General features: G+C 40.1%; 1 protein-coding gene and 1 pseudogene across 14 annotated transcripts in view; both read left to right on the top strand.

The window, feature by feature from the left end:
- The window catches only part of BTRC (beta-transducin repeat containing E3 ubiquitin protein ligase), a 186,815-nt gene that overhangs the window by 11,710 nt on the left and 154,927 nt on the right, over positions 1-20,178 (top strand). The gene's annotated exons all lie outside the window — the stretch shown is intronic.
- LOC137208859 (BTB/POZ domain-containing adapter for CUL3-mediated RhoA degradation protein 3 pseudogene) lies at positions 12,073-18,633 on the top strand (annotated as a pseudogene).

The following is a 20,178-nucleotide window of genomic DNA, read 5'->3' as shown; positions in this document are numbered from 1 at the left end:
TTTCCTCATGATTAGATTTGGTCCTGTATTTTTGGCAGAAATACCACAGAAGTGTTGCTTTATTTTACTTATTGCCTCCTGTTGGGTGACACATAATTTTTGTTTGTCTTACAACTTTTTTTACTTGATTAAAGTGGCACCTGCCAGTTTCTTCTTTAAAGCTAATGTTTTTGTAGTAAGTATCTTGTGGGAAGGTACTTTGAAACCATGTAACTATCTTATTCTTCATTAGATTTTCAATCTATTTTTAACAGAATGAGTTTATGAATTCCTGTTTTATTTGATGGGTTATAATACTATCTTTTACTTATTGCCTACTATTCTTTTTTTTAATTTCTTTTTTTTTTTGGCTGTGTTGGGTCTTCGTTGCTGCACGCAGGCTTTCTCTAGTTGCGGCAAGTGGGGGCTACTCTTCGTTTAGGTGCGTGGGCTTCTCATTGTGGTGGCTTCTCTTGTTGTGGAGCACGGGCTCTAGGCATGTGGGCTTCAGTAGTTGCAGCACGTGGGCTCAGTAGTTGTGGCTCGCGGGCTCTAGAGCGTAGGCTCAGTAGTTGTGGTGCACGGGCTTTGTTGCTCCGCAGCATGAGGGATCTTCCCGGACCAGGGCTTGAACCTGTGTCCATTGCATTGGCAGGCAGATTCTTAACCACTGTGCCACCAGGGAAGCCCAATCATTATTTCTTTTGACACTTAAATTGTTCCCTGTTTGGCCAGTGAGAGTGCTTTCAAACTGCTTTCTTTGTCTTTGTTATGTATTTCTGTCATTCTTTGAACATTGTACTTTTTTCCCCCAGCCCTGGAATCAGTGATTTCTCTTTTTTTCTCCGGTTTCTTTTAGTAGAGAATGATATATAGAAGTCAATATCTGGGTGTTAGGTATACACATTGCTATTGGGTGTCACTGCTCCCAGGTCCTCTCACTGGACAGAGATAGGGAATATATGTATGTGTAAATGTGCGTACACACGCGTGTGCACACACGTATTGCTATTTTAATTTTATCTACATATTTATTTGAAACCATGAGTTCACACAGGTATCTCCAATTCTAGTCTAACACAACAGGGTTTATCCAATAATTTGCTTTCCATAATTGTAACTCCCTTCTCTGTTAGTAAGTTGGCTCTCATTATCCTCAACATAATTTCCTTTTTTTTTTCAACATAATTTCTTAATCAATCCCCCTTATATGTGACCAGTCTCTCCTGTTGCTGCTGTTCCTGACACCCATCATGTGGATGCCATCCTCACCTTATCAGTCTCCAAAATCCCATATTAGGCTGCTGCCCCTAGCCCCCGTTAGAAGACCCTTCTCATTTCAGGCTCTGATACTGTGCACTAGGTTGCTCTCCTCACTCCATTTGGACTTGAGCACCTTGTGCAGGGCTACTAAGGCTGCCGTATTCCTGTATAGACATTCTCTTTATCCTGCTAGGGTTCTGACATCCTGCTGTAGGTCACTGCAGATCCCTCCATCCCATCTCATGTACACACTTGTTTTCCTTGACCCTCACTAAACTGAATACAGATTTTTCAATTTGTAAAACTGAAACTCTGTACCCATTAAACAGTCCCTGGCAATTGCCATTCAGTTGCCTTCAGTCCCTGGCAACTGCCATTCTACTTTGTTTCTATGAATGTGACTACTCTAGATACCTCATAAATGTGGCACCATACAGTATTTGTCTTTTTGTGACTGGCTTATTTTTCTTAGCATAATGTTCTCAAGGTTCATCCATGTTAAGGCATGTGTCAGAATTTCCTTCTTTTTTTTTTTTTTTGCGGTACGCGGGCCTCTCACTGCCGTGGCCTCTCCCGTTGCGGAGCACAGGCTCCGGACGCACAGGCTCAGCAGCCATGGCTCACGGGCCTTTCCACTCCACAGCATGTGGGATCTTCCCGGACCAGGGCACAAACCTGTGTCCCCTGCGTCGGCAGGCGGACTCTCAACCACTGCGCCACCAGGGAAGCCCAGAATTTCCTTCTTTTTTAAGGCTGGATAATATTCCGTTGTATGTATACATCACATTTTGTTTGTCCATTCATCTCTTGCCAGACACTTGGGATACTTTTACCTTTTGGCTATCGTGAATAATGCTGCTATGAACATGGGTCTACAAGTATCTCTTCAAGACCCCAAAACGCTTAATTTTTTTTTATCTTGATCTTTTGTTAGCACTTTTATGAATTCATCAGTTTTACATCAGGGTTCTGAAAATGCTTATTCATTCAGTTCAGCAGTATAGTCAGTTACCAGAAACCTGTACTTGTCAGAGTCTTTTCCATGAATATTTTACCTTTTACATTTAGATGTACAGTCGTCTGGAATTTTTATGTTTGATGTGAGGTAGAGGACAGAATTCAGTTTTGTTTTGTTTTTCATCTGTTGCATTGCATGGTCACTTTTGTCATATACCACCTGTCTATATATGTGTGTGGGCTTGTTTACAGGACTTTTCTGTTCCAGTGGTCTATTTATCCTTGTGCCAATATCATACTTTCTTAATTACTATATTTTTATACCAATTCTTGATATTGGATACTGAATGTCCCTCAGCTTTTGCATGTCCGTATATATTGGAATCAGCTTAATTTCCACAAAACATCCTCCTATAACTTTTATTGGAATTGCATTGAATCTATATATAAGTTTGGGGAGAACTGAGATCTTAACACTATTGAATTTTATAATCTATGAAAATGGTATATCTTTCCATTTTTGGGGTCTGTAATTTCTCTGTGTAGGGGCCTTTATATATCTTTTGTTAGATTTATTCCAGGTATTTGGTGTTTTTAGATGCTATTTTTAAAATTTAATTTTCTGTTGTTGAGTGTAAAGGTTTTTTAAACCCGAGCTCCATGACCTCCATTCAGTATAAACACATGGGAGTACTTTTTTCTGAAAGGTCTATAATTTATGTCTGAATCTGATTCCCACTGGGGGCAATAACAACAAAGAAGATTAGAATACCACTTTAGTTATTTGACTTTGAGTGGATTGGACTAGGGACGGGGGGGGGGGGAAACAGACAGGCAGGGAGGCTGCTTAAAGACTATGTAATAGTCTAGGCAAGAAGCCACGTGGGCTTGAGCTAGGGCAGTTGGTATGGAAAGAAGGAAAGATATTCAAGGAATATTCTGGAGATACAGTGAGTAAGGTTTGCCTGGAGTAGGCTAGGAGAAAAGAAAAAGAGAAAAAAGAAGAGTAAAATATGGCTGGTGTCAGGCGTGTTCAGGGCGATTAAAGGGAAGGTTGCCATAGCAGTAGGTATGGCAAAACAAGTATTTGGTGGGTAAAGATATTGGAATAGTCCCTAACTTTAATAAGGAGACTAAATTTAAGATATACATATAGGGTTTCCCTGGTGGGGAACCAAGCAGATGAATATCCAAGCAGATTTGGGGACTCAGAGAAGTTTAGAAGGGCAGGATATAATTTCAGAGGGGAAAATAGTGACAAGGAGTCTGGGTGCAGATATTCTGGGGAGATTCAGTAGGCAGACAACATCAGTGAGTACTGAAAAGAGGCGGCAAATCCTGTTTCAAGTTTGGGCTCAAAAACAGAACTGGAATACCCAGCAAGGAACTAAAGAATTCAGTCTACTCATTAGTGCCCACTGCAGTAGTACTATACTTTATTATTTGGAGAGCATGTTAACATGTAGTGCAGATTCTCAGCTCCTCTTCCCTCCACTTAATTTAGTAGACCTCAAGAATCTGCATGTTTAACAGGCATCTCAGTGTTTCTGATAGAGATATTTTTCAGATCATACTTTGACAAAATATCTAGACTGCTGTGTCCTGGCCAGTGTACCAACACAGAGGGAGTGGGGGAAATATTGTGGCTAGAGCCAGAGTAAAAGGTGAAGCCTTGTACATGGGGAACATAGCAGGAAGCAGCTGAGTTAACTGGATTCAAGAGTGGAGGCAGGTGGTAATCATTTTGTAGTATGTAAATATATTAAATCAACATGTTGTACACCTTACACTTGCACAGTGTTATGTCAGTTATATCTCAGTAAAGCTGGAAAAAAACAGTGAAGGCAGAATGAGACAAACTTCATGGCAGAGGCTTAGAATCGCTTTGAGTTCCAACTGATTAGTAATAAGTTGGTTTCTAAAAACAATTTACTTCTGGGTGCTGTTTGCAGCTGGAGAATTTGGTGAACCATAGGGGCAGAAAAATTAACACGATAATGCCATTTATAAGAGATATATCTAGTAGAAGAGCAATAGCAACACCCCCAAATGTGGCCACTCTAGGTATGTTAAAATCACGTCACAATAAACTGGTAGTCCCTGCTGGTGCTATGAAGAAGTTGTGGATAGTTCTAACATTACTTTTATTGTTAATATTCCATGACCCTATTACATACATGAAGATAAATGACAACAGACTACCTCAACAGTTGTTTCATAGTGCTCTTAAAGTAATGTCTTGAGGTAATGTCAAGGAATGAAGGGAGAAGTTTGAGGAATCATTGAAGTGTTGCTTAAAGCAATAGGCATAACTGAATGGTAAGGAAATTTATGATGAAAGATTCGTCTTTTGTACAATTACATAGACTAGAGTTGTTCTTTTGAGCAGGGTCCTCAAGCTGACCTCAAGTGAGAGGCACAAAGCCACAGGCTTTCTGGTGAGTGAGAAATTGTCTGAAAAGGTCTTTTTATCTTCATCCCTTAGATTAAAAGCAGCATCAGCCACAGCATCAGAGGGAGATGTAATTGATACAATTAAATGAGGTAAAGTGTGAAGCAGCTTTCTAGTCCATAAGGATATAGTGGTGGTAATACTTTTACAACAATACTCTAGTTCAGGGCTTCCCTGGTGGCGCAGTGGTTGGGAGTCCGCCTGCCAATGCAGGGGACACAGGTTCGTGCCCCAGTCCGGGAAGATCCCACATGCCACGGAGGGCGGGGCCCGTGAGCCATGGCCTCTGAGCCTGCGCGTCCGCAGGCTCCACAACAGGAGAGGCCACAACAGTGAGAGGCCCGCCTACCGCAAAAACAAAAACAAACAAACAAAAAAACTCTAGTTCAAAATAATTCACACAGATTTCCAAGGTTTATTGAATAGACATTCCACCCCTATTCCATTTTACTGTTTAAACGTGTATTTATTCATGTCTGCTGTGTGCATGTTTTTGGTCTTGGTTTTTTCTTTAAAAAATTAACGTTTAGTAAAATTGACTTTTTTTTAGTGTACAGGTCTCAGAATTCATGTAACCACCACCACTATCAGGATACACAACAGTTCCATCATCCCCCAAAAAACTACCTTGTACTATCTCCCCATCTTCCTAACTCCTGGGAGCTGTGATCTATTCTCCCTCACTTTAGTTTTATCTTTTTGAGAAAGTCATTTAATGGAATCATACAATATATAATCTTTTCGTACTGACTTCTTTCTCTCAGCATAATGCCTTTTAGATGATTCATCCAAGTTGTTGCATGTATCAATAGTTCATTCCTTTTTATTGCTTGGTAGTATTCCATTGTATGGAATACGGCCAGAGTGGCCGTAACATTTCGCATTACCACAGCAGTGTATGAGAGTTCTAGTTCTCCATCCTTGTCAGCACTTGGGATTGTTAGTATTTTTTATTTTAGCCATTCCAATAGGTATATAGTAGTATCTTATCGTGGTTTTAATTTGCATTTCCCTAGTGAATACCTCAGTTCTTGATGACTTTATCTGTTGGGCTCAAACACAAACGCTAGTCATCCTAAGAAGAATCAGAAGAATGGTCATTAGAGTGATGTAACGTTCTGTGAAACATTCCATGAAAAACTTTTGTAACATTAGCATTCTATGAAAGACTTTTTGTAAATATTTTAGAAAGGAGTTTGTGCTAATGAATGTTGATGGCTTTTCAATGAAGTGAGGGGTACTTTGAAACCTAGTTACAAAGTTTCAAGTAAGCCCTGTGACAGAATGAGAGAGTGACTTAAGAGTGTTTTTTTCTGGTGGCATTTGGTCTTATGTAGAGCACTTGTGGCTTTTAAACTGAGGAGATAGGCAAATGAAAAAGAAAAATATCTGATTACCTGATAGTTTTGTTTTGTTGGCACCGCGTAGCATGTGGGATCTTAGTTCCCCAACCAGGGATTGAACCTGCGCCCCCTGCAGTGGAAGTGCGGAGTCTTAACCACTGGACTACCAGGGAAGTCCCTACTTACAGTTTTTAGAAACAAAGCAAAATAAGTGAGAAACACTCATGGTCATCATGATCATTATCAACATTTACTGATCTCCTATTCTTGGTATAATTTTGAAAAACTTACTTATTCAGGGAAATAATTTAGATAGAGGAAAAGAGGCATTCCCTTGAGTAATATGTTTGGCCCCCTTCTACTTCTTCCTTCTTCATAAATCATCCCAAGCAGAAGGCTGTATTATAAGAAGCAAACTAGATGATTGCTAACTAAATGTTTAGTGTTTTAGTTGGTTATTAGCTTAAGGTCAAATTTGTTTAATGAGTAAATGTGGAAGAGTTACTTTTTTTTAACACTTTCAACACACACTTAATGATCATTGGTATGTCATTCCCATTTTATGAAGGTGGAGTGTAATTTCTTTATTTTTAATAACGATAGAGGTTTATAATTATTGAATCTTTGTTTTGATGTTATTAGGCGTGTCAGTACTTTTCTTTGATACCAAGTCCTCAGTTAGGAAATAGCCTCCTGATTAGAACTTGTTTCCCTGGGAAAATATAGTCCACTTAAAGCAGTTTCCAGGAATATATTGGTGCAGAAATAGACAGTCAAGTAGTGACTCATGTGTAGCATTCAGTGTAATTTAGAAAAGATGACTTAAGTAGAGGAATATTGATGCATCTGTTTTTCAAATTGCAGTTAATTATAGTGACAGCTTATAAGATCTACTTCATTCTCTCTTGGAATCTTGCCTAACTTAACAAATTTAGGTTAGAAACGGACAATTTAAAAGTCAAATAGGGCTTCCCTGGTGGCGCAGTGGTAGAGAGTCCGCCTGCCGATGCAGGGGACCACGGGTTCGTGCCCCGGTCCGGGAAGATCCCACATGCTGTGGAGTGGAAAGGCCCGTGAGCCATGGCTGCTGAGCCCGCGTGCGTCCCGGAATGGGAGAGGCCACAACAGTGAGAGGCCCGCGAACCGCAAAAAAAAAAAAAAAAAAAAAAAAGTCAAATAAATTAATCGAAAAGAATCCTGCCTTATCAAATCATGCTTCCAAAGGTTTTTCACACCCTCCAGTCTTATCCAGGTGTGATGTTTTGAAAATAAGAATGATTGTTTCAGTTTTTATCAGAGTTTGAGAATAGAAACTCCTTTTATGCAGGTATGTATCATCTTTGATTATACGGTAGTCCACTGGATATAGTCCCTCTACTTGACATATACCTACTGCATCAATAAACTGTGTGATCCTAGATATGTTTATATGTGGTCATGTTAAAAAGTGTTTAAGTATTCTTAAATGTGTTTTATCAATATCTTACGGAAAAATACTCATAATCTTTTGAAAGCATTCATGTTAAAAAGAATTAGAAATGATGTTTATCTCATTTGGAACTCTTTCTCTTTCAATGTATCATTAAAGTGTAGGGACAGTATATAAGAATTCATACCGGGCTTCCCTGGTGGCGCAGTGGTTGGGAGTCCACCTGCCGATGCAGGGGACGCGGGTTCGTGCCCCGGTCTGGGAGGATCCCACGTGCCGCCGAGCGGCTGCGCCCGTGAACCATGGCCGCTGAGCCTGCGTGTCCGGAGCCTGTTGCTCCGCGGCGGGAGAGGCCGCAGCGGTGAGAGGCCTGCGTACCGCAAAAAAAAAAAAAAAAAAAAAAGAATTCATGCCATAGGATCAACTGAGACTTTGGTTTAAATATATTACAAATTATACACGGAAGCCTGCATAAGATCCTACATATTTTTTTTTCCCAAAGAAGCTTCTTTAAATGGTTCTGTTAAGTGTAGGAATGTTCTGATGATTATCTTTTTAATTAAAATAAGAAATCTTTGTTTAAAGTGGCATTCTTTTTTTACAGCCTGTTACAGTCTCTGTAACAATCATTCCTTAAGTCTGAACATTTTATTTCCAGGAATCCATTTATATAAAGCTATGTTTAGACCTAATTAAGGAACAATTCTTACAAAGCTTGTAAATAGCCAGGAAAAAAGGGACTGAAGATAAAACTGACATTCACGTTTAACAAAATGATTGTTACAAGGTATGTAATAAGCTATAGAAATACAATAAATCTCTTTTTATAAGAGTTCATATTTTTTGGTCCTTGTTTTCAAGGGTATTTAAGGAGAATATCAAAGCTCTGGAAAGTGACATCTGTTTTGCTGAATGGACTAGTGATAACTTCTTTTGTCTCTTACTGACAGTATCAGGAGTTCTACATGTCTTCTTGGTGTGCTTTCTTTGAAAATACCTACTAATCAGTTAAGATTGTGATGTAAATTTTATATTGTGCCATAGTGAAAACAAGACCTAGTTCTCATCTCACTTATACTGCTTTCTAGAAGTTAGAAAACTTTGGGCAAGTTGCTTAACCTCCGAGTCTCATTTTCCTCATCTGGAAAGGTGATAATTGTTTCGATAATAATTCGATAATAATTATAATTATTATTTTTATAATTATTTATAATAATTATATAATCACTTATAATATAGTTATTTATATTATATTAAATATAATATAATTATATTATAGCAAATGTAATATAATTATTTATATTATATTAAATATAATATAATTATTTATAATTATAACTATTAGAATTTTTATTATAATTATTAAATAATTATTATAATTATTATAATTTTGATAATAATTCTCTTCCTACTTCAAAGAGTTGTTGTGAGGACTAGGTGAAATTATAAATAGTGAAAATATTTTGGAAGTTATATATAGGACTGTGAGTATCCAAGCTACATTTCTTTGTCTCTCTAACCTTGGGTTGTGGTAGCAGTAGTAATAATAAAATAACAGCAATAATGGCAGAAAACACTTATAGCTCAGTATGTACAGTGTAGGATTCTAGGCACTCAACATATATTAACTCATTTGATCCTCTCACCTTATTAGGTATGTATTGTTATTATCCCTGATTTACAGGCATGGAAACTGAGGCACAGAGAGGTTAAGTTACTTCCTTAAGATCATACAGTTGGAGGGACCCCTGGTGGTCCAGTGGTTAAGACTCCACACTCCCAGAGCAGGGGGCCCAGGTTGGATCCCTGGTCAGGGAACTAGATCCTGCATGCCACAAGACCTGGTGCAGTCAAATAAATAAATAAATAAATAATTAAAAAAAAATCATACAGTTGGAGAAATATGGATTTGAAGAGGGGAATGGGTGGTATCAATCATTTTTCAAATCTATAGAAAAATTGAGAAAAGCATTCATATATCCCTCACCTGGATTGACCAAGTGTTAACATTTTGCCATATTTGATTTTTTTCCTCTCTGTATAGCTATACTTTCCTTTCTAAATCATTTGAAAGTTGTAGACATCATGATATTGCACCTCTACTAAAGCATGTATTTCCTAACATGGGCACTGTCTTTCATAACTACAATGCAGGATCCCACTCAGGAGATTTAACAGTGATAACATTTTACTATTCAATATATAGTTTATATTCAGGTTTCCCCAATGGTTCCAGTAGTGTCCTTTATAGCCTCCTTTTTTAAAATTCATGATCCAGTCACATGTTACACATAGTTATGTCTCTTTAGTCTCCTTTAATTTACAATAGTTCCCTAGTCTTTTTATTCTTGAAATTGAAGTTTTTGAAGAGTCCAGGCAAGTTTTACAGAATGTATCTCATTTGGATTTGTCTGATTGTTGTCCATGGTTAGATTCAGGTTAAAAAATTTGGCAGGAATATATGTTGTAGTTTCTCAGTGCATTACATCAGAAAGTACACGATGTTATTTTGTTCCTTTATCGGTGATGCTAAGTTTGATCATTTTATTAAGGCTGTATTCACCAGATTTCTCCATTGTAAAGGTATATTTGGAATTAATAAGTGCTCAGTGGAGTGAAACTTGGAAACTGTGTAAATAACTTGTTTCCCAGCATTGTTTCTCCCTATAGTTTTGGCATCCACTGATGATTGTTGTGTAGAAATGGTAAAATCAGCCCATTTATTTTTAGGCAGTTCTAAGTGTTTTTTTTTGTTTTCCTTCTTGACTTTGAAGTGGTGACTGTTTCCTATTTTGGGAAGATAATATGTAAACTTTGTCATTTTAATTTTATTTTTTATAAATTTATTTGTTAATTTATTTAATTTTTGGCTGAGTTGGGTCTTTGTTGCTGTTCTCGGGCTTTCTCTAGTTGTAGCGAGCGGGGGCTACTCTTCGTTGCGGTGTGTGGGCTTCTCATTGCGGTGGCTTCTCTTGTTGCGGAGCATGGGCTCTAGGTGCGCGGGCTTCAGTAGTTGCAGCACACGGGCTCAGTAGTTGTGGCTCGCGGGCTCTAGAGCGCAGGCTCAGTAGTTGTGGCATACGGGCTTAGTTGTTCCGCGGCATGTGGGATCTTCCTGGGCCAGGGCTCGAACCCGTGTCTCCTGCATTGGCAGGCGGATTCTTAACCACTGCACCACCAGGGAAGTCCCTTTATTTTTGTTTTTGAACTTAGCCTAATTAAAATGTACTTTTTACATTCTAATTTATAGGTTATATGCTTTATAATTTTTATCCTCGGTGGAAAACACTGCTAAAGCTGCTTAAATAATTGGGTTTAGTTTTTAAAGGCTTGTGGTACTAAAAGCTGCAACAGAAGTTCCTGGAGGGCTTGTGTTTTCCATTCCATAGGCCTGGGGTGGAGCCTGAAAATCTGCATTTCTAACTAGTTTCCAGATGATGCCACTGGTTCTGGGATCACACTTTGAGACTCACTGTGGCTTTTCTAGGCCTTTCAAGGCAATTTGCTCATAATTATTTGGGCTTTTTTTTTTTTTTCTACTTATTTGCTTTCTCTGGTAGACATGAGAGTAGTGTGGTTATAGTATAGTGGAATAAGTTGAAGTTTGTATTAGTTGATTTTGATAAATGTTGGAAAAATTATGGGAATTGGCTAAATTACTGAATAGTATCTCATTAATCTAATTCACAATTGTGTTGTAATGAAAATGGCTGTAGGCTGTTTTAAAACTTACTGTGGCATTTATATTTGTTGGGATTTTCTTTACTTCACTTAAACACTGATCCCTTAGTTTTGACCGAATGAGATGTCCATTGTGGTCATTTGGGGCTTTCAGGATTTAAGTGATCCCTGCATACATTTCAACAACTTGGTTCTGTTAGGTCTGTGCAATTAGTAAAGCAAGTGGCACATTTGTTATGTCATAGAGATATTTTTGCTTCTATGGAATTTGGCCAGATTGTCCTCCTCCCTTGCTTCCCCTATTAGAAATGCTATAAACATCAGAAAGAAAAGGATGACCTTACTATTTGTTTCCCAGACTAAATCACAGCCTTGAAGCAGCTCTTTACTTCCGAATAAAAAGTTTAATTTCACGCCCTGACTAGTGCTTGTACGTGCAGGTAGATATTTATTTTATGCAGCTAAACTGGTCTGCTTTTGCAAATTACTTGCCAGTCAGCAGAGCTATAATTTCTTATGAGTAGTTGGTGGTAAATTATAGTTCTTATTAGTAAGTTTTGTGTGTGTGTGTTTTCAATATGTACTTATGAAGCAGGAGTGGGAATCAGTCAGCAAACTTTGACCAGACTAGGATTTGACTAGTAGCTTTTTTCAGGGCTCAGGGATTGGGACTCCCCTGGTGGCTCAGTGGTTGAGAATCCGCCTGCCAATGCAGGGGACATGGGTTCGAGTTCTGGTCCAGGAAGATCCCACATGCTGCGGAGCAACTAAGCCCTTGCACCACAACTACTGAGCCTGCGCTCTAGAGCCCGTGAGCCACAACTACTGAGCCCACGTGCTACAACTACTGAGCCCGCATGCCTAGAGCCTGTGCTCCACAACAAGAGAAGCCACTGCAATGAGAAGCCCACGCACCGCAATGAAGAGTAGCCCCCCGCTCACTGCAACTAGAGAAAGCCCGCGCGCAGCAATGAAGACCTAACACAGCCAAAGATAAATAAATAAATAAAAAAGGCTCAGGGATTGATGAATTTGGACTAACAATTCCAATTAATTATGTAAACCAGTAAGAAAGAGTGAGATCTTGTTTTCAATTGATGTGAAAATGTACCCAGAACCTAGAAAGAATGATGCCTGGTAGAAAGGATTAAAGAAGAGATTCTCTTTCTTATTGAGAAATAGAATATATTGTAGTTAAAATTTGAGTTTTGAAATTGGAGGGCACTATTTTTTTATTTTTGGCTGCATTGGGTCTTCATTGATGCACGCGGGCTTTCTCTAGTTGCAGCAAGCGGGGGCTACTCTATGTTGTGGTGCGCCTGCTTCTCATTGCGGTGGCTTCTCTTGTTGCCTAGCATGAGCTCTAGGCGTGCGGGCTTCAATAGTTGTGGCGCACGGGCGTAGTTTCTCCGCGGCATGTGGGATCTTCCCGGACCAGGGCTCGAACCCGTGTCCCCTGCATTGGCAGGCGGATTCTTAACCACCACGCCACCACGGAAACCCTGGAGGGCACTATTGGGCTGAAGTTTTAATTGCTTAATTGAAGCCATGAAGTTTAAAAAATTTTTATTTTAAAGTGAGACTGACTTTTATTGAACTTGGATTAAGAGAAAATGCGATGAATCAGAAGGAGACAAAGTTCTACTTCCTTAATAAGTGGGTCAGTTATTTGCTTTGACTGAGATGTCACTAATTTTGTGTGGGCTTTGAGTCTAGAGGGGTTATCTAACTCAAAGCTTCATAAACTTTTTTGTTCATGGACCTCACTGAAAATCTTTTGTATGTCATGAGATACTCTCCCCAGACATGCACATGAGTATACCTTTTGTACATGATTTCAAGAGGTTCAGAGATCCTTGAATCCTATCCATGGGTCCCGATCTAGCCTTATTTTAGTGTTGTTACATAATGTATTTTAATTTAAAATTTGTTGTTGATAATTACCATTTCAACATAAGTAATTGTGACTTTAATAAGGGTATGACTATCAGGTCTGAGCTTCATCATAAAATGGCATTTTGAGAAGCTAATGAAATATTATGTTATTTGGTAGTATCAGGAAAAAGGGTACAGACTTGACTGGTGGGTATCAAACATCCTACTGGAATGTCCTGTTCTTAATTTTCTAATCCCCCTAGCCACCCAGGCAAGCAGCCACAATTTATCCCTATCTGTGATGATAGAATTTTACTTGTCAGGGATATATGGATAGTTACACTTAATACTTTATTTGCTATCTACTGATATTTCCATGCTGTTTCTACTTTTATCAGTTTTATTAAAGAAAGAGTACGACCAAGCAAATGCCCAGCAACGTCAATTTACCCTAATAAGTGCACTTTACATCTAGGAGATTTGGAATACACTCTTTTGTGTCACGGTGAGCCTTAAACACTGTCAGCATGTTCAGTTATTTATACTCTTCAGCTCTGGGAGGGCTGGGAAACATCGTTTTCCCTTTTTCTTCATCCTCTTAAGGTATCAACACTGGGAATCTGTCCACCTGCTTAGCTCATTCAAAAAACAGTGGTTTATGGTCATTTTAGATCAGTAGTAGTACACTTTGGGCAAAAGGCCTTGTTTGAATCATAGACTATGACTTCTTCCTTTTAAAAATGAGCGAAGGCCTCGCCTCCGCCCCAGGCTCATGCGAGCTGGGTGTTTCCTGTGTCTCTCAGTCCGGGTTTGGAGACTGCAGTGTCTTCCAGCTTTTCATGGAAGAGATATCAGGAGAAAGTGTGGTGAGCTCAGCAGTACCAGTGGCTGCGACCCACACCACTTCGTTCAAGGGCACGAGCCCCAGCTCCAAGTACATGAAGCTGAACATGGGTGGAGCCCTGTACTACACCACCATGCAGACGCTGACCAAGCAGGACACTAGGCTGAAGGCCGTGTTCAGCAGGTGCATAGAGATGCTCACGGACAGTGAAGGCTGGATCCTCATTGACGAGTGTGAGAAGCTCTATGGTACGATACTCAATTACCTTTGTGACGGGGCGGTCCCCTTGCCCGAGAGCCACCGGGAGACTGAGGAGCTGCAGGAAGAAGCCAAGTACTATCTGGTCCAGGGCCTGGTGGAAGAGTTCCAGGCAGCCCTGCAAAACAAAGATACTTATGAGCCTTTCTGCAGAGTTCCTGTTATCACCTCATCCAAGGAAGAACAGAAACTTATAGTGACTTCAAATAAGCCAGCCGTGAAGTTGCCCTACAACAGAAGTAACAACAAATACTCGTATACCAGCAATTCTGACGACAATATGTTGAAGAACATCGAACTGTTTGAAAAGCTGTCTCTGTGCTTTGATGGAAGGGTCCTGTTCATAAAGGATGTCATTGGGGATGAAATCTGCTGCTGGTCCTTCTACAGCCAGGGCCACAAGATCGCTGAAGTCTGCTGTACCTCTATCGTCTACACCACGGAGAAGAAACAGACCAAGGTGGAGTTCCCCGAAGCCCGGATCTATGAGGAGACCCTGAATATTTTGCTGTATGAGGCCCAGGATGACCGGGGACCTGACAGCGTGCTTCTGGAGGCCACAGGTGGGGTGGCCGGTTGCTCCCACCACCTGGACGAGGATGACGAGCGGGAGCGGATCTACATTGCCCAGATCTGTTGAAGGGGCAGGCCTGTTGTCCCTTCGGCTGATCTGTGGTCTGGTGCTTGTTGGGACCCCGCAGGGTCTGACCAAGGGCAAAACTGCCCCTTCCCCTGCCCTCCTTGTTGACCCACTCCATCCTGGGAAGGCCGCCTGGCCTGCTCACAGGCATAGTGCACAAACCACTGCGCGGTGGGCTCCATTCCTTCCTCCTCGGCCTTCTGCCCCGTTAAGCGGGGCTTACTGCCCCCAGCGGATGCCCTGCCCTTTGCTTAGAAGAAATTAAACACAGCCCCAGACTCTGTTCTGGCGTTCAGACAGGACCACCGCTCACACCAGCAGCCTCAGGATGGCTCGCCTGCTGTCAATGTAGCTGTCACCTGGAAATCTCTTCCTGTCTCTGCCTCTGATTCTTACACAGTGTGGAGCGGCCTTCAGCGAGTAGACCAAGAGGACATGCAGATCCCTTTGGGTCCAGTCAGTGTATGTGTTCATGTTAGTTTAAGGGACGCGTGCGACTGTGGATGAGGATGTGTGCCCGTGGGGCCTGGGTGGCCCGCACTGGATCCCTGCTGTCTGCACGGCGCTTGTGTGGGACGGACGTTCTCGGTTACCTACCTCCCTGTCTCCTCTGTGTCCATGACGCACGGGGGAGTGGTGACGAATGTGGGTGGTTGAGACTAGGCTGGTAGAGTAGTTCCAAGGAGATTCGGTTGTGTGTTAAAGTATGGGTGGGCTTTTTTTTAAAATATAAATTTATTTGTTCATTTTTGGCTGTGTTGAGTCTTCATTGCTGTGCACGGGCTTTCTCTAGTTGCGGCAAGCAGGGGCTGCTCTTCGTTGTGGTGTGCGGGCTTCTCATTGCAGTGGCTTCTCTTGTTGCGGAGCACAGGCTCCAGGCGTGCGGGCTTCAGTAGCTGTGGCACACAGGCTCAGTAGTTGTGGCTCGCGGCTCTAGAGCGCAGGCTTAGTAGTTGTGTCACATGTGCTTCATTGCTCCGCGGCATGTGGGATCTTCCTGGACCAGGGCTTGAACCCGTGTGCCCTGCATTGGCAGGCGGATTCTTAACCACTGCGCCACCAGGGAAGCCCAGGATGGGTTTTGTCTGCTCTTTGAGGGAAACATTACTGTTTTATGCCAAAAGTATTAATACAGGCAGCCTTTGATAGAGTGTGTTCCAAAAAAACGAGTTTATATTTTGAAATGGTTTTTACTGCTCATACTTTGTACATCCTGCCTTACTTGTGACAGTTGTATGCCTTTATTTTGTATCCAGCAACAAAGCCTACAATAAAACTTTAAAACAATCATGACCGAACCTAAAAATCATGTATCAGGTAGATGCTTTTTAAACTGTTGTGTGGGAAACTTTCATATTAGGCCATTTGTATTTTATTAAGTGCTAAGGATGGGACTTAAATAATGTTATATAAATATTTTATACAGTTTAAGTTTTAAACACCAACCCTGCTGTTTGGGTTGAACTTTTTTAGAAAATTAATGTGAATGTCTGTTGTGATGTTTTCTGTAGGAATGGAAAAGCCATCATGTAAGTTCTTTTTTTTAAATGTTTATGTGAAGAGTAACTTTGTGGAACAGTCTGATTAGCTGGGGCTTCTACACCTTATGACCAAACGTTTCTGGCTGTCTCTCTACTTTTACATTTCCTCCAACTTTGCACTTGTAGTTTATAGTCTTTGCTTCCCTGGGATATGAACAAGTTCTTGAAACATTCCATGGTGAGTGATACTGTTAGTTGCATACAGCCGTGAGCTGACAATGACAAAGTGTGGGCTGGTCCAAGCTCTGTTATCAGACATATTTTACAAGGAACTGATTTCTTATGTGAGCACTAAGGGCAAACAAAAGTCAATATTTGTATTTAAGAACCATCCAAGTAAAACACTGGCCTAAGATTTGGTAAAGAGTAAAGTTTTATTACACTGTAATAACTTAAAATGGAAAAAGCAGAACAGCTTTGGGTCCCTCATAATGAGGTTTTTTTCAAATAAGTCATCTGATTGTGGTGACTGGGTGCCTCTGCCCACAGTGGTTCCGGGCCTCGCCTCTCCATTGTCCTCTTGCAGTGGTTTAGTGGGACAGTCGCTGTGCAGGTACCACGGCCCTCCCTCTGGAATGTGTGCTCTCTAGGTCTCCACCCAGAGTCATTGTAACATGCGTGTGTCACTAACCTTTCTGTCTCTTTGTGCCATGGAAAAAAACACTATGAGCTTCAGAAGTAGTCATTGTATGTTATACAAGCATCTGTGGACATATATAAAATAAAAGTTATATAACGCTTCTACTTAAAAAAAAATGAGCAAACTGAGACCCAAAGAGGTCATGTGACTTGTTCAAGGTTACAGTTGATGACAGCCTGGATTAGAGCCCACATTTCCTTAATCAGAGCCTAGTTGGTTAACTTTTGACTCTTTTTGTTTTGTTTGTGGTTGAGCTTGTGTTTCTTCCACTGGATGTGATTGATAGATGAATTGAAGGGTGTGTGTGTGGATGTTTAATTAGTGCTTCTATGACTTCTTTAAGAAAGCCTTTTCTACTCTAAGTTTATGAAAATAGTCTCATATTTTCCACTAGAAGCTTGATAGTTTTGCCTTTTACATTTAGAATGTTAGTCTCTCTAGAATTGATCTTTGCGTTTGTAAGGAATTTCATTTCATTTTTTTCCATATGGATTTCCAGTGTCCCAAGCATCATCTGCTGGAAGAATATGTATTCTCCACTGATCTGCAGAGCTACCTCCATCATAAATCATGTCCTTACATGCATTGGTTTGATTTTGGATTCATTATTCTGTATACTTTTCTATTTACTTATCCCTGTATCAGTACCATGCAGCTTTATTCACATAGCTTTATAATAAGCCTTGATATATAGAAGTTAACTATTGATAGAAATCAAAATATGGAGTTATAAAAATATTTGTTTTTGAATATGTAAAACATGCAACACAGTACAAAATTCAAAAAATACAAAAGGGTGTATATCAGAAAATCTCTTTACTCATCTTTGTAGCATTTATTTTCCCTCCCCGGAGGCCACCACTTTTTCTTGTTTCTTGGAGATTAGTTTAAATTAGATTCTATAAGGAGTTTTCTAGAACTCACCTAGAAGACACCTACCATGGATTAAATACTAAAATTTGAAAACCTTTGGTAGGGAAGATGGCTTTTTTGTTTGTTTGTTTTGTTTTTTAAATGTTAAGAGGCAATGGTGTATAATGAAAGAGCACTCTCTTGAGCCAGATGGTTTAATAACCATTTGACCCTTAGACAAATGCTGGAGTTCCTTAGCCCTTGGTTCTGTTTCCTGTCTGTACTTTCTTCCTATTTCTCATCTTGTAAAACAGGGATAATGATAAACCACACATCCTACCTCATGAAGTCATTGTAGGAAGTAAATCTAACAACACTGTTTTTCAGTTTTGATGTCCATATGATAATTTTTCATAAATGAGCTTTTTTTTTTTTTTTTTTTTAATTTGGCTGTGCCAGGTCTTAGTTGCGGCACGTGGGATGTTCGTTGCTGAGTGCAGGATCTTTGTTGCAACAGGCAGGATCTTTTTCTTTTAGTTGCGGTATGTGAACTCTTGGTTGTGGCATGTGGGATCTAGTTCCCTGACCAGGGATTGACCCTGGGCCCCCTGCACTGGGAGCACAGAGTCTTAGCCATTGTACCACCAGGGACGTCCCTAAGTGAGTTTGTTTTTGTTTTTTTTAATTAGAACAAATTTGAAAAGTAGAAAAAATAATCAAAAAACAATGAACGAATGAGGGGCCATAACTGCCAACCCCTTTGTATTATGGAACTCCCAGTCTGCCAGTGGAACAGTTGGTTCGTAGGTGACACATTTGACTGTCTAATATCAGGTCAAATGATGGAACCATTTTTTGTGTATGGTGTTAAAGAATGTTCTAGCTTCATTTTTTTTTTTTTTTTTTTTTTGCGGTACGCGGGCCTCTCACTGTTGTGGCCTCTCCCGTTGCGGAGCACAGGCTCCGGACGCACAGGCTTAGCGGCCATGGCTCATGGGCCCAGCCGCTCCGCGGCATGTGGGATCTTCCCGGAGCGGGGCACGAACCCGTGTCTCCTGCATTGGCAGGCGGACTCTCAACCACTGTGCCACCAGGGAAGCCCTCTCGCTTCATTTTTTTACATGTAGCTGTCCAGTTTTCCCATCACCATTTATTGAAGAGACTGTCTTTTCTCCATTGTATAGTCTTGCCTCCTTTGTCGTAGATTAATTGACCATAGGTGCATTGGTTTCTTTCTGGGCTTTCTGACCTGTTCCATTTCTGTTTTTGTGCCAGTACCACACTTTTGATGACTGTAGCTTTGTAGTATAGTCTGAAGACAGGGAGCCTGATTCCTCCAGCTCCGTTTTTCTTTCTCAAGATTGCTTTAGCTATTTGGGGTCTTTTTTGTGTCTCCATACAAATTAAAAAATTTTTTTGATCTAGTTCTGTGAAAAATGCCATTGGTAATTTGATAGAGATTGCATTGAATCTATAGATTGCCTTGGGTAGTATAGTCATTTTCACAATATTGATTCTTCCAATCCAAGCATATGGTATATCTTTCCATCTGTTTGTGTTGTCTTCGATTTCTTTCATCAGCATCTTACAGTTTTCACAGTACAGGTCTTTTACCTCCTTAGGTAGGTTTATTCCTAGGTATTTTATTCTTTTTGTTGCAGTGGTGAATGGAGTTGTTTCCTTAATTTCTCTTTCTGATCTTTCATCATTAGTGTATAGAAATGCAAGAGATTTCTGTGCATTAATTTTGTATCTTGCAACTTTACCAAATTCATTGATTAGCTCTAGTAGTTTTCTGGTGGCATCTTTAGTATTCTCTATGTATAGTATCATGTCATCTGCAAACAGTGACAGTTTTACTTCTTCTTTTCCAGTTTGGATTGCTTTTCTTTTTCTTATATGAAGGAATGAAATTCTCTAATTCCTGTAGAGATGTGGATGGATCTAGAGACTGTCATACGGAGTGAAGTAAGTCAGAAAGAGAAAAACAAATATCGTATATTAATGCATATATGTGGAACCTAGAAAAATGGTACAGATTAACCGGTTTGCAAGGCAGAAATAGAGACACAGGTGTAGAGAACAAACGTATGGACACCAAGGGGGGAAAGTGGTGGGCGGGGCAGTGGGATGAACTGGGAGATTGGAATTGACATATATACACTAATATGTATAAAATAGATAACTAATATGAACCTGCTGTATAAAAAATAAATAAAATAAAATTCAAAAAAAAAATTGCAAAGGAAGCATTTGGACAAGGTAGTGAACCATGCCTATATCCTGAACTTGCTCTATTCCTAGTTACCTGATGTTTGTACTCATTCTTTGAACTACCTCACATTCTTCTAATAAATTATGGTTTTGCTCTTAAAAAAAAAACAAAAAACAAAAAACCTCCCAACAAATGTACGTCCGGGACCA

The sequence above is a fragment of the Pseudorca crassidens genome, chromosome 16 (genome assembly GCF_039906515.1).
Source record: "Pseudorca crassidens isolate mPseCra1 chromosome 16, mPseCra1.hap1, whole genome shotgun sequence".
In the NCBI taxonomy this organism is placed as follows: domain Eukaryota; kingdom Metazoa; phylum Chordata; class Mammalia; order Artiodactyla; family Delphinidae; genus Pseudorca; species Pseudorca crassidens.
This window is presented reverse-complemented; position numbering and strand designations above follow the sequence as displayed.